An 11317-nucleotide genomic window follows, 5' to 3' on the forward strand; every position below is an offset into this window, starting at 1 on the left:
GCCTCTCTTAAATGGTCTAAAATCACTCCACTGCTTCCCAATGAACTGACAGAGCCTAGCTCCAAGTGACTGTTAACAAAGTCCAAATTAACTGAGATCTCTCCACTAAAAGAGCATAGCAATCAAATGGGGGGCGGGGGGGCGCCCAAGTCTCCTTCTTTACACAGGGGAGGTTTCAACACAGGCGAAGGGGTATCTCCAGTGAGTCAACTTGCCGCTGATGCATCAGAAAGAAAATAACACTGTGATCAAACATACCAGAGGGGCGTGTTAATGCAACTGTTGTTCACTGTCCATAATGGCATTTGCCTCCGACACAGAGGTGAGGAAAAGTAGCTCATTTGTAAACGTAAGCAAAAACCACAAGTGATGAGTTGGTCAGCAAGAAGCCATTAATTTTACTGGACCCAATGAATGGACCCTTTCCGCAGAGGTCCCAGCAGGATAAACACTGCTGCAGCATTAACAATGGGTACATAACAGCAAGTTTTTAAAGTGTGCAGAAGGCTAGGGAAGCATTTATTGTCCAGAGCCAGTGTTTTTCAAGCTTTCCGTTTAGCCTGTTGTGAGACAAATGGTTTCATAAATAATAACCCTCATGAGACAAAACAGGGATTGACGGTTTGATGTATTCTGTAATTTGAGTAAATATATCAGACAAGATATAATCATAGATAGCCATTGCCCTGAGTCTATCGAAGACAGACATAAACATAGAAAACTGGTTGTTTACAAGTAGCGGCCGTCTTCATAGTGAAAGCTTTGAGTGAAAAAGGGTGTCCTCCGCTACCTCCTGTACAATATACCGCCACCCAGGTGATTGATGTGACACCGGATCACCATTTTGCAAGCAGGCTCTAACTATAGGCTTAAATGGATAACACAGCTAATTAGGCTGAATCACAATCAATAGGCAAAATCACAAAATAACATTTTACTGTTTATTAAAGTATTAACACCTGCACCTTGCTTATACTGCATTCAAGTACAATTTGACAGGTTTTACCCGAATATATGGTGGCGGTATAATTAGGCTGTATACACAGTTAATTATAACTTGTATATATTATTTCCAAAACAAATAAAGCAGCCAGATTGTTTGTAAAAATAATCCCCAGAATATTGTAATTGCCTTTCACAAATTGTGCTTAGTCAGCGAAAATAATGGTGAAATGATAGCAATGATCACAAATAAAGCAAAACAAAAACTGTTTCATGCATTATGCACTGATGTGAGTGAGTTAGTCTTCTCAGTGTTTCTGTTTTTTACTGAACTGGAGTAGCGTGTTCGGGAAGTCATCCTCCTCTAACCACACTTGGGACCCTGGTGAGAACTATATAAAGATGAGCTAATTCATTAGCTGAGCAATGTTGACTCTGGCCTCAGAGACATGATGTCCTCGTCGTGAAGACTTGTTAAAGGTGCTGTAGCTAAAATCTTAGGGTTGAAAGGAGAGCTCAGAGAGCAGAAACTAGCGGCCTAAGAGAGCAAGATTAGGAAACTAAGGAACCAAAAAAAAAATTGTCTTGTGTTTCTTCACTATTGAAATGTGTGGCCAGATGGATTCTCCCATACCAATCTGATGCCCTGAGCCGGGAGCGGTCTCAAATTAACATAGTCTCATACATAGGCAGGCGCAGTCAACTGGATACTTTTTTCACACAGCGCAATTAACTAACTAATGGCTAACTAATGGCTATTCCAGTTCTAAGAAATCCCACCAAAAAATTATACCTCTTGAACCTTACCAACAGCACCTTTAATCTTGGCTGACGTCATATATTCATGTAAGCCAAAACATTTCCAATAGAGTATATTTTAGAGAGAGAGAGAGAGAGAGAGAGAGAGCGCGAGAGAGAGAGAGAGAGTGAGAGTGAGAGAGAGAGAGAGAGAGAGAGAGAGAGAGAGAGAGATATTCTGGATTAAATCAAACTAATTTTAGCAAATCCAAAGACGCAAAAGTGCCCAACAGCGGTTTATTAAATCAGTAAACAAACAAATAAACGACTTAGTGCCTGCCAGGCAGAGACTGGGTTTGAGGCTGGGATTAAAATGAGAGCAGTCGGAGAGACGACTGGGTCAGAGGGTGCATCACTGGAATCTAAACAAGGATCATTAAAATAAACATACTCATAGGGGCATGCATGGGCTTTATAAGAACTGTGTATAATTTGTGGCCCTATGAAATTAAATTACAAGTATAATCTAAATGTTCACCACTGCACCAAACTCCACAAAATATTACAAGCCAAGCCTCGTTCCAAAGGCGTTCTCAGAACGCCTGGAGCGCGCTGATCCTGTGAGACTGATTGGCGAGAGAATGGGGGGGACCCCCGAGCATGCTTTGCCGGGGTTGGGGAGAGGCGGGAGAGATGGAGGACTTACGATAGAGGGATTTATGTTTCCTGTCGGAAGCTGGTTGGCGTGCACGACTCTTAATTGTTGATGGTAAACAGACTTGGAGATGTTCAAATATCTTGTAGCAAACACGTTTCTTCTAGTCAAGGGGTTAATCTCTACCTGGCCAGCGGGCATTGCTGGCCACAAATACAAAATGTTCTGAGAACAGGTGCAGCTCAAGATGGAGCCTTTAGGGTCCTAAAGTGCTCAGTGTTGTCCAATTAATTGATGTAGATTGACACACATATTCAACCAGAATTACCAATGTTGTGTTTCCCTGCATTGTATCTCTATGTCTACGTATGGCCCTAAAGGGGAGCAAATGAAAAAGAAAACAAATCTATACCAAACTTCTCTATCAAAACTTCAAACTTCAAAATCTCGAAAGTCAATTTTCAACTTCCTCAATTTATTTCTTCGTTTTTATTTTCAACGTCAACATTTTGAGTTTAAAAACGAAAAAGGCTGTTCTCCTTCCAAATGGCCCGAATGCTATAGACCCGAAGGGATGAAAACAGCATAAGCCCCTGGTGCAGCCAGAGCTTTAGTTAGTCCATCAAAGACTATGCTCGCTGACTTCCTTTGTCCAGCGCTAATTCACTCACCCATTGATCTATGTTTGTGTGCGTGCATGTGTGCTCGCTTGAATGTGTGTGTGTGCGTGCGTGTGTATGATTCATCTGTGTGACCACATGCAACTATGGCAAATTCATTTATTGGTTTATGTAAAAATCTATAAAAAAAAGCCTGCGAGGGAGGTCCTCATACTTCTATTTATCCATTCACATATGGAATACATTGTGTCTGAGGTACTTAGATCAGAAGTTATTTCCATCAGAAGTGCCCTCTGACACCTATACACGTTTCAGTCACCTAACTGCATCTGAATTGAGCAACGGCATAGGCAGTATGTCGGTTGGGCAGCGGCCCCCAAATACCCTGGCCTGGCAGCAGTCACTATTTGCTTTGCTTTGTTCGACATTCCTGGACCTTGAATATCAACATGGTGTAGGTGCGTTGATTCATAGCCAACACAGCACTTTGGCCTTCAAGGAGAAAGCCAAGTGCTTAATTAAGAACCCATAAAACATCATCAAAAACATTTCTGCTCTGTTGTTAATCTTTCAAAAAACAATGGAATGGGTTGGCGATTGTGTATTGATGAAGAATACTACCACACATGTTGTTCTGGACCATTCTAGTCACTGGGAAGAAATGGGATTTGCTTCTCCTAATACAAGGCATTATCCTTTTTCATTCAGTTAGCAGGGGTGTAACAATGCATGTATTCGTATTGAACCGAATCGGTACGGACGTCACGGTTCGGTGCATGGATTTTCACTGAGAATACACAGTATAAAATTAAATAAAACTGGCGTGCAAATTAATTAATGCAATGCGGAACTAATGTTAGATACGCGAGTTCTTCAGGGACAACTAAACTGCCGAGGCGGTGGTGCCTCAGCAGCGGGCAGCGAGGCTCCGGCGGGAGACAATCGCGGGCAGCAATCCCTTTCTCCTCCATGTCGCGGTTCAGTCTACTACAGATTGATGTGGAAGTGGAAGAACCAGAGACGTGGGAGAACCCGACGCAGTTGTTTGAGATTCATAATATCGTCTGGAAGCGCACACAGCTTTTGGCCATGATAATACATATTATATGATTTAGATATCTATGTATAATATGATATTATTTAGATATAGAGCTCCAGGACTCCCGCCAGAGGACCCGGAGTGTTCTAGAATATTTACAGAACACGGCCAAAAGTTGTGTGCACCTCGCCATTGCAATGCATCCACTGTAAACACAAGCGTATGGTACCGTGGCCGCAAGCTGCTCAGGGCCACATCCCCACCTCCACCTTGACCCGCCTCTAAAAAACTGCTATTTAGTCCTGTACATTGCATCAGGCCTATATTTTTATTTCACATTTTGTTATTTGACTGTACCTTTCAGAAATATGGACTATGGGAAAGTTTATGTTCACCACAGCAAGCCTTGATATTAATACATTTAATTGTTATGTGGTAATACACCATACATTTGGAAATACACCTTAATCTTTAGTCTGGAGTTACCAAATTTGCCAGTTGGCAAGGGTATGCCTGTTGCACTTAATAGCAATAATACTTTATTTTATCTTTCGTGGGGGAAGGTTGGATTTAAGCGCAAAATGTTTAAATCTAGCCTAAGTGCATGTTTTGTTATTATTATATGTACTTTGCAATTTCATAAATGAGACATGCTGTTCAGGCTGTTGCAGCTAGCTCAGGGGAGAGACTGTATGACACTAGGTGGTACAACCTGAGACATGCACAATGAAAAAGAATTGCCTTCTGCATTTTTGTTTTTTCTTTTCCCATCATTGTACCGAACTCGTACCGAACCGTGAAGTCTGAACCATGGTAAGAATCGAACCATGACCTCATGTTCCGTTACAGGATCGTGGTAGCTACTTAATCTCAATATTTTGTATTTTACGAGGTCCTGTTTGACAGTGACAAAAAAAGAACCAAAAAAGGTTTCTAAGGATTGAGATATAATGAGTTTTGTTTGGCCATAGACTACTGCAAGGCGGGCTTTCGGGTCATGCCCTTGATGTGCCAAACATGGATTGTTTCTGTTGCAGAAACAATCCATGTTTCTGGGTGCAAAGAATGGCGGTTGACGTCACGGACGTTACCTCCATAATTTCTACCACAATCAGGTGGAAGAATAAAAACATGAGATATGGTTGAGCAAAGAAAGGAATGAAGGAGTTGGCCTTCTACCTCCAACAGACAAGTTGGCCATGTCAGCTTTCCACAGTTCATTACCATCACAGGCCCTCTGTACTGTATCACGTGACGTCGGACAACACCATTGTCCGGGAACTGATAATAGATAGCCTGTTGTTTAGCAGTAGAAAAAAGAATGCAGATGAACCAAGATTGAAATCAAGACATTCATCCCGGACAGGAAATCAGGGTATCACAGCAGGAAGTATGAAACAATAATAGGAAGAGAAACATCTTAAATAAGTGAAAAAAACATCCTAATAACCCCAGTACCAGGATAATAACATGAGAGGGAGAGTTGTGGGAGTGGGTGTTGACTGGAACACAGGGGAATATGTGTGGGTGGTGGCAGTCAGTGTGACAATAGCCAACAGTGTCCCGTCCCCCCTGATCCATGGGATTTCCACCACAATGACAGATTTCTACGATCCAGCTGCTGTGTCAGGTGACCTGGGCCTATTTGTTATGTAACAGTTTGTAGTTTATTGCCCATTAAACAATATTATTAGATTAGGTTCTGCTAATGTCAGCGCTCTTCTGAAATAATGCTGATGGCACGGCCACTGTTGGAGAGAAATGTGACCAGAGGTAATTAACTTGGCGGCAAACTGCACATGTGGGTGTGTGTTGCCATGTGCGAGTATGCCTTTGTGTATGTGTGTGTGTGTGGTTTTGTGTGTATATTATTTGTTTAGAGGCTGGTTTTATTATGTCACAGGAAATGCAGTTGGCTCCCAGGAGCTTTCCCATCCGTTGTTAGGACACAGATGGAACATCCCATGATACTGGGGTGAGAAAGGTAAACACCCTCACTACACAGACAAAACTCATCTCCTGCATTTCTCTCCTGCTCTCCAGCCCTCTCCCTCTCCCTCCCTCCACACAAACAACAAAGTCCATTCTGTCGGACAGCAACTGCCATTTCAACATGTTTCTATTCTTCCCTCCTGACCTCTTCGTTGTGACAGGTCGAGGGAGTCAGGGATGCATAATAATCGGTATTTCAAACTGCTGACATCTCTTATGTAAAATACAATAGTCCTTGAAAACAATTGAAGCCTACAGCTCCAACTTCGTCAACTTTGTTTTTCGCATAGTAAGCAGAAAATACAAGTCAGCAGGAGACAACGTTTTTTCTTTTACAATAAGAAAAACATGAAAAACATAAAATTTGTGTTGGCATTGTGCTTTAATTATTATTATTATCAAATGACCTCTTTTAAATGTACTTGATCAACAACTGTGACTTACTCTACTTAAGTGCAGCTTCTGTGGCTACCACGGCTGAACTAACGGTATTGCTTTAAAAAAAAAATGAGTCTACCAAATACATTTATTTACTTTGGTCTCCAAAATTAATAAACCCCGACAACAAATTGACTTAATGTTCTTAGATGCGGCATCTTAATGCAGCCGTTGCCAGGCTGGATAGTGAAAATGCTGGCAGTAACTGAGTGATAAATGTTTTGTAGAGGAGAGTTCAGTTAGAAAGAAACCATTAAATATCTCAAATTCACAAAACAGCCTTCATCACATGTTATGCTAAAAAAGAGCAAGGTTTATTTCTGTTGATCATTTATTCTGGGTTGCTTCGGTGATACTTCATAGATACATCCCCAAGGAATATGGAGTAAATAGTTTCCTGCTCTTCTAAGAGCCATTATCAGTGATATTATCACAGACCACCGGGCAGAAATGGTGATACTCCTATAAAACTTTCTAACAAAACCCAACACACCCCTGTTTAAAAACTCATGGGTTCAGCACAATGTTTCATTTATATTTGTTTCCCCAACAGTCTAAAAGATTAACTTCACAACCAACCTGCCTCTTCACAAATAAATCAATAGAACACAAGACTTCATTGCAACACTGCAATCCCTACATAATATCCTGCTAAATAGAATAACGCTGATGTCAACATTCCACTGTGTTCCATATGTACTTTTATTATGTGGCTCTTAAGCACACATAAGTGCAAACTCAAAGCCTGTTCTTCCATGCCATTTGTAGAACACCAAGTGCATTCACAAGCCCTGTTCAGTAAAAACACACTAACTCTGACGCTTCCTGAAAGCATCTGAGGATGGAGTTTGTGAAACACATTGTAGAGGATATTTCCATTAAGACAACATGACCAGCAGCATTAACTGCTGTTATCCTGTCCATGGAGAACATGAAGCCCTTTACTGGATATGGAGCTAGGCTGTTGGTGCTAGATGAGTGAGCCATCGTTTTTCTTCATGAGGAGAATGCAGAAGCATTTGAATGATTAAAAAAAAAATTTAAGCAAAATTAAAATGCATTTGAAAGTTCCGTTACAACGTACAGAACAAATGCGGCACCATTCAGAAAGCAAAAAATAAATAAATGGGAAAAAGCAAAAACGCAACAACGATTGTTGATGGAGAATAATTCTGATATATGACAGCTGCAGTTGACACAGTTTGCATTACAAAGGAGAATAATTTGATTTTGCCACTGCTATTGCACAAAGGGATTATCATCAAACAAGGACATTTATTAAGAGCAAAACATAAAATTGCATAAAAAAATACAATCACCCACATTTTTATTTTTATTTTATATAAATTAAATGATTCCTGCTAGAAGCCAAGCAATGCTGCGCTACCACTCATTTAACACCAAAGCCTCCCAGCGGAATCTCCCGCAGTTACAGACCCACAATTTCCTGACATTACGATTCAACTATTAAAGGTGACATCGACTTAATGTCTGTATATCAAAGACTCACATCGTCAAAGATTTGAGGTCACCTATTACACATCCATCAGAAATGTCATGTCTGGTAGTGATTCCCAATGTTAGTGTACTACTGTGTTCTACTGACGATCAAAGCTTTTCTGCAAGAGGGCAAATGGGCATAGATTAACTTCACAACTATATCACAAGGTTAATACCAGGATAAACAAACAAGATTAATACCTCCAGCATAATGTTTCAAGAGAGAAAGAGGTTCAATACAATGTGGTACCAATTTAGCTATGCTTTGCATATATGTAGTCCTTTTTAATATGTATCTTACCAGTATGCTATTAAAAAGTATAACAATGGAGAATTAAGGCTGCAACTCCCGTCCTTATTTAACGGACTATCTCGCAAGATGGGAATTAAGATCTGGTAGAGCCTGAAAACATGAAGAAAACGTCAAGAAAAAGAATGGGAATTAGGGATTATTATTACATCATTATTATGGCCTTGGAAGTAATAAAATGTAATGTAACGTCAGAGCTTTGGCCAGCTAAGGTCAATCTGAAAAGGGCATTAGCACACGATATGGATACATGATCATTATAGGTATTGCTGAGTTGTATTTATATATATATGTATATTTATTTATTTATTTATTTATTTATTTATTTATTTATTTATATATATATATATATAGTCATAGTGCTTCTGCCAAAGCATTAAAGCCATCTCGGTTTTGAGTAAACAGATTTCATATAACTCAAAATGGTGCAGTAAATACCTCTTACGGAAATGTTGACACTCTGCAGTTTCAGACAAACATGCACATTTGTTAGGAAGGAGAAGCGCTAAAACTTTGAGAAGTAACTCTGAAAGTGTGCTTGCTAGTGGCTTTTCCTCCAGATGACACTCTACCTCTGACTTCTAGAATCCTTGTCATTTGTCATTATGGAGAGTTTATGTGCTGACAATGCAATGGCCCAGATTCAGAGCTCGGATCTATATTTGAGAGAAGGAAAAACTCGTGGGCACATAGCAAGAGGGAGAGAGTCTTGTGAAGCAGCCAAGGCCTGACGTGTCACATCACTGCTCTCTAGAGAGACACATTGACAATTGTCCCCAACTGAGGGCTCTCATTTCATTCTTCAAGACCGTGTCATCAGATCAATGGGATCTGACATTAAAACATACTCCAGGCCACAGCCATATCCAGCAACATCCTCACACATATTGCTGGTCTGGCTCTAAGGGGTCAGGGAAATGCTCTTGAGATTGTCATAGCAAATCTCATTATCATCACTATGTCTCGCCTCATAAAAACTAAGATTGTATGTCACTTGTCGTAACCGAAGAAAGAATCAAATGACCACATGGACGGAATTAAAGACAGGACATTCTTATCTTGTTTCTGCTTGGTTCAAATTAGAACCAGGTGGCCAGTGAAACAGTGATGGTGGCTCCCCTGTGGTTTAATTGTATGTTTAGTTATTCTCCCTGAACAATGTCCCAAAGAATGCCTGCTCTCCAACACCAGGTCCCGCATCATAAATGTGTCAGCCCAGTCGATGGGGAGTTACCGTCTACAGCTGGCTGGCCAAGCTAACGGCTAACATGTAGTCCACAGCAAGCAGCATTGCATTTCCACAAGTCAAGCAATGCTTAATGTTACGCTTTCAGGGGCTGTTAAAGACAAAATACCTAACCCAATTCCCATGACAGAATTATATAAATCGAATAAAAAACAGTAACATATCATTACCAATTACTACATTAGAAGAAGTATTGTAGATTGTATCTCTAACCTATTTATTTATAAACTGAAAAATTGAGATTCCCTTTCTGGCGTGATTGAAGGTTGCCCTAATAAGCCTGTGGCAGCGGACAGTGATTTCATCCACAGGATGTATAACGAGTGTCAAGTATTGCATAATTTCTTCGAAGAGATTGCAGAAAACTCCAAGAGATGGTCAGATAGGTAAATAAAAGGCATATACCCCAACCTAGAAACTGTATTCAGAGGCAATATGTCTCTACCATAAGTGCATAGTGGAAATTAAACATGGAGGACAGAAAGGTCCACCATCTACCATAAAAAGTTAACATACAGACAGAAAGACAGAGAGAGACGACACAATTGGTGGGGGAGGGGGTGTTGGGCCATGACTTGAAGCATTTTCACTGCTCCCAGAGGGAGACAATATTCCAGGTTACAGGAGAGAAGAGAGAGAGGCAGAACAATAGACCAGCAAGGGATAAAGAGACTATCACCCTTGAGCAGCATTATCCTACATGATTTATTGGGGATAAAATCTGAACCACAACAAGGAGTCTTTGGCACGCAGAGGAGCAAACAGGAAGCAGCAGGATGGAGAGAAAGAGTTTCTCTCATAATTAGCATTAGTTCCTCAGAGAGAACCAAGGAAACAAGGGTCTGTGCGAGACAATGACCCCGGATGCAAGTGATGGACACATCACTGGAACACAGCCTTGTCAGTACCAGCTCCCTCACCAACACGCCTGACAGTTAACACATTTCACATCCCAGAAAACTGCCCTTCGAGTTGTTCCAAAGAAAGGTGATAAAGATTTAGAGCCAATCTCACCCTCTCCTGTTTCTCTCGGAGAACAGGCTTGTTTTCTCCTGGCATCTGGGTAATATAAAGATATTGTTTGTAATAAAAAACAAATAAACGCAGGATTAACTTTTTAACAGCTAAAATCAAGCGCACTTTAATAAGGTCCAATTAAAACAATGGGATAACCTAACCTATTTATAAGCTTGTTAACGACAACAACTGGTACATTTACTTAGTTTGCAAAGTTGGCTGATTTAAAGACTTCTGTTGACAAATTGCCCCAAATCTAATTAGAGCACTCTGTTATAGCCTAGGAACAAGAAGCTAGTATATCAAAAGGATTGGGTCTTAAATAATCTAGATAAAAGCATCTGCTAAATGAATAAATAATAAATGTATGGTAAATAACTACTTGTTCATCCACAAAGAAAACATAAACAGCTCATGTAGCTCATGCCACAGAGACAACTTAAAGGCGATGACAGAACAGGGAAAATTAGAGCTTTTATTACTTTACGTGTCAATGCTATATTTCAACAGGAAAAAGCAATTTTATTATTACTCTTGTGTGAAATAACTTGTGTGAAGATGTGCCAATGTAAACACAAACCTAATTTTAGGTCTTTCCCAAGCACAAGAATCCTCAGGCAGTAATTCATATTAGACTTGTTCAAGCACACTGGCTTAATAAATACAGTAACTGTGCTTGATTGTGAAAGTGAACGTTCTACTATACAAAGTAGTTCCGACAGATGAGAATTGAATCGTAGTTAGTGACCGCTGCTGTGGTAATTAAAGTGTTAAACAGAGGAATGTAAACTCTGAGAGCGGTGGCACGCTGTGTGGGTGT

The sequence above is a fragment of the Pollachius pollachius genome (assembly GCF_949987615.1).
Source record: "Pollachius pollachius genome assembly, chromosome: 2".
NCBI classification, from domain to species: Eukaryota; Metazoa; Chordata; class Actinopteri; order Gadiformes; family Gadidae; genus Pollachius; species Pollachius pollachius.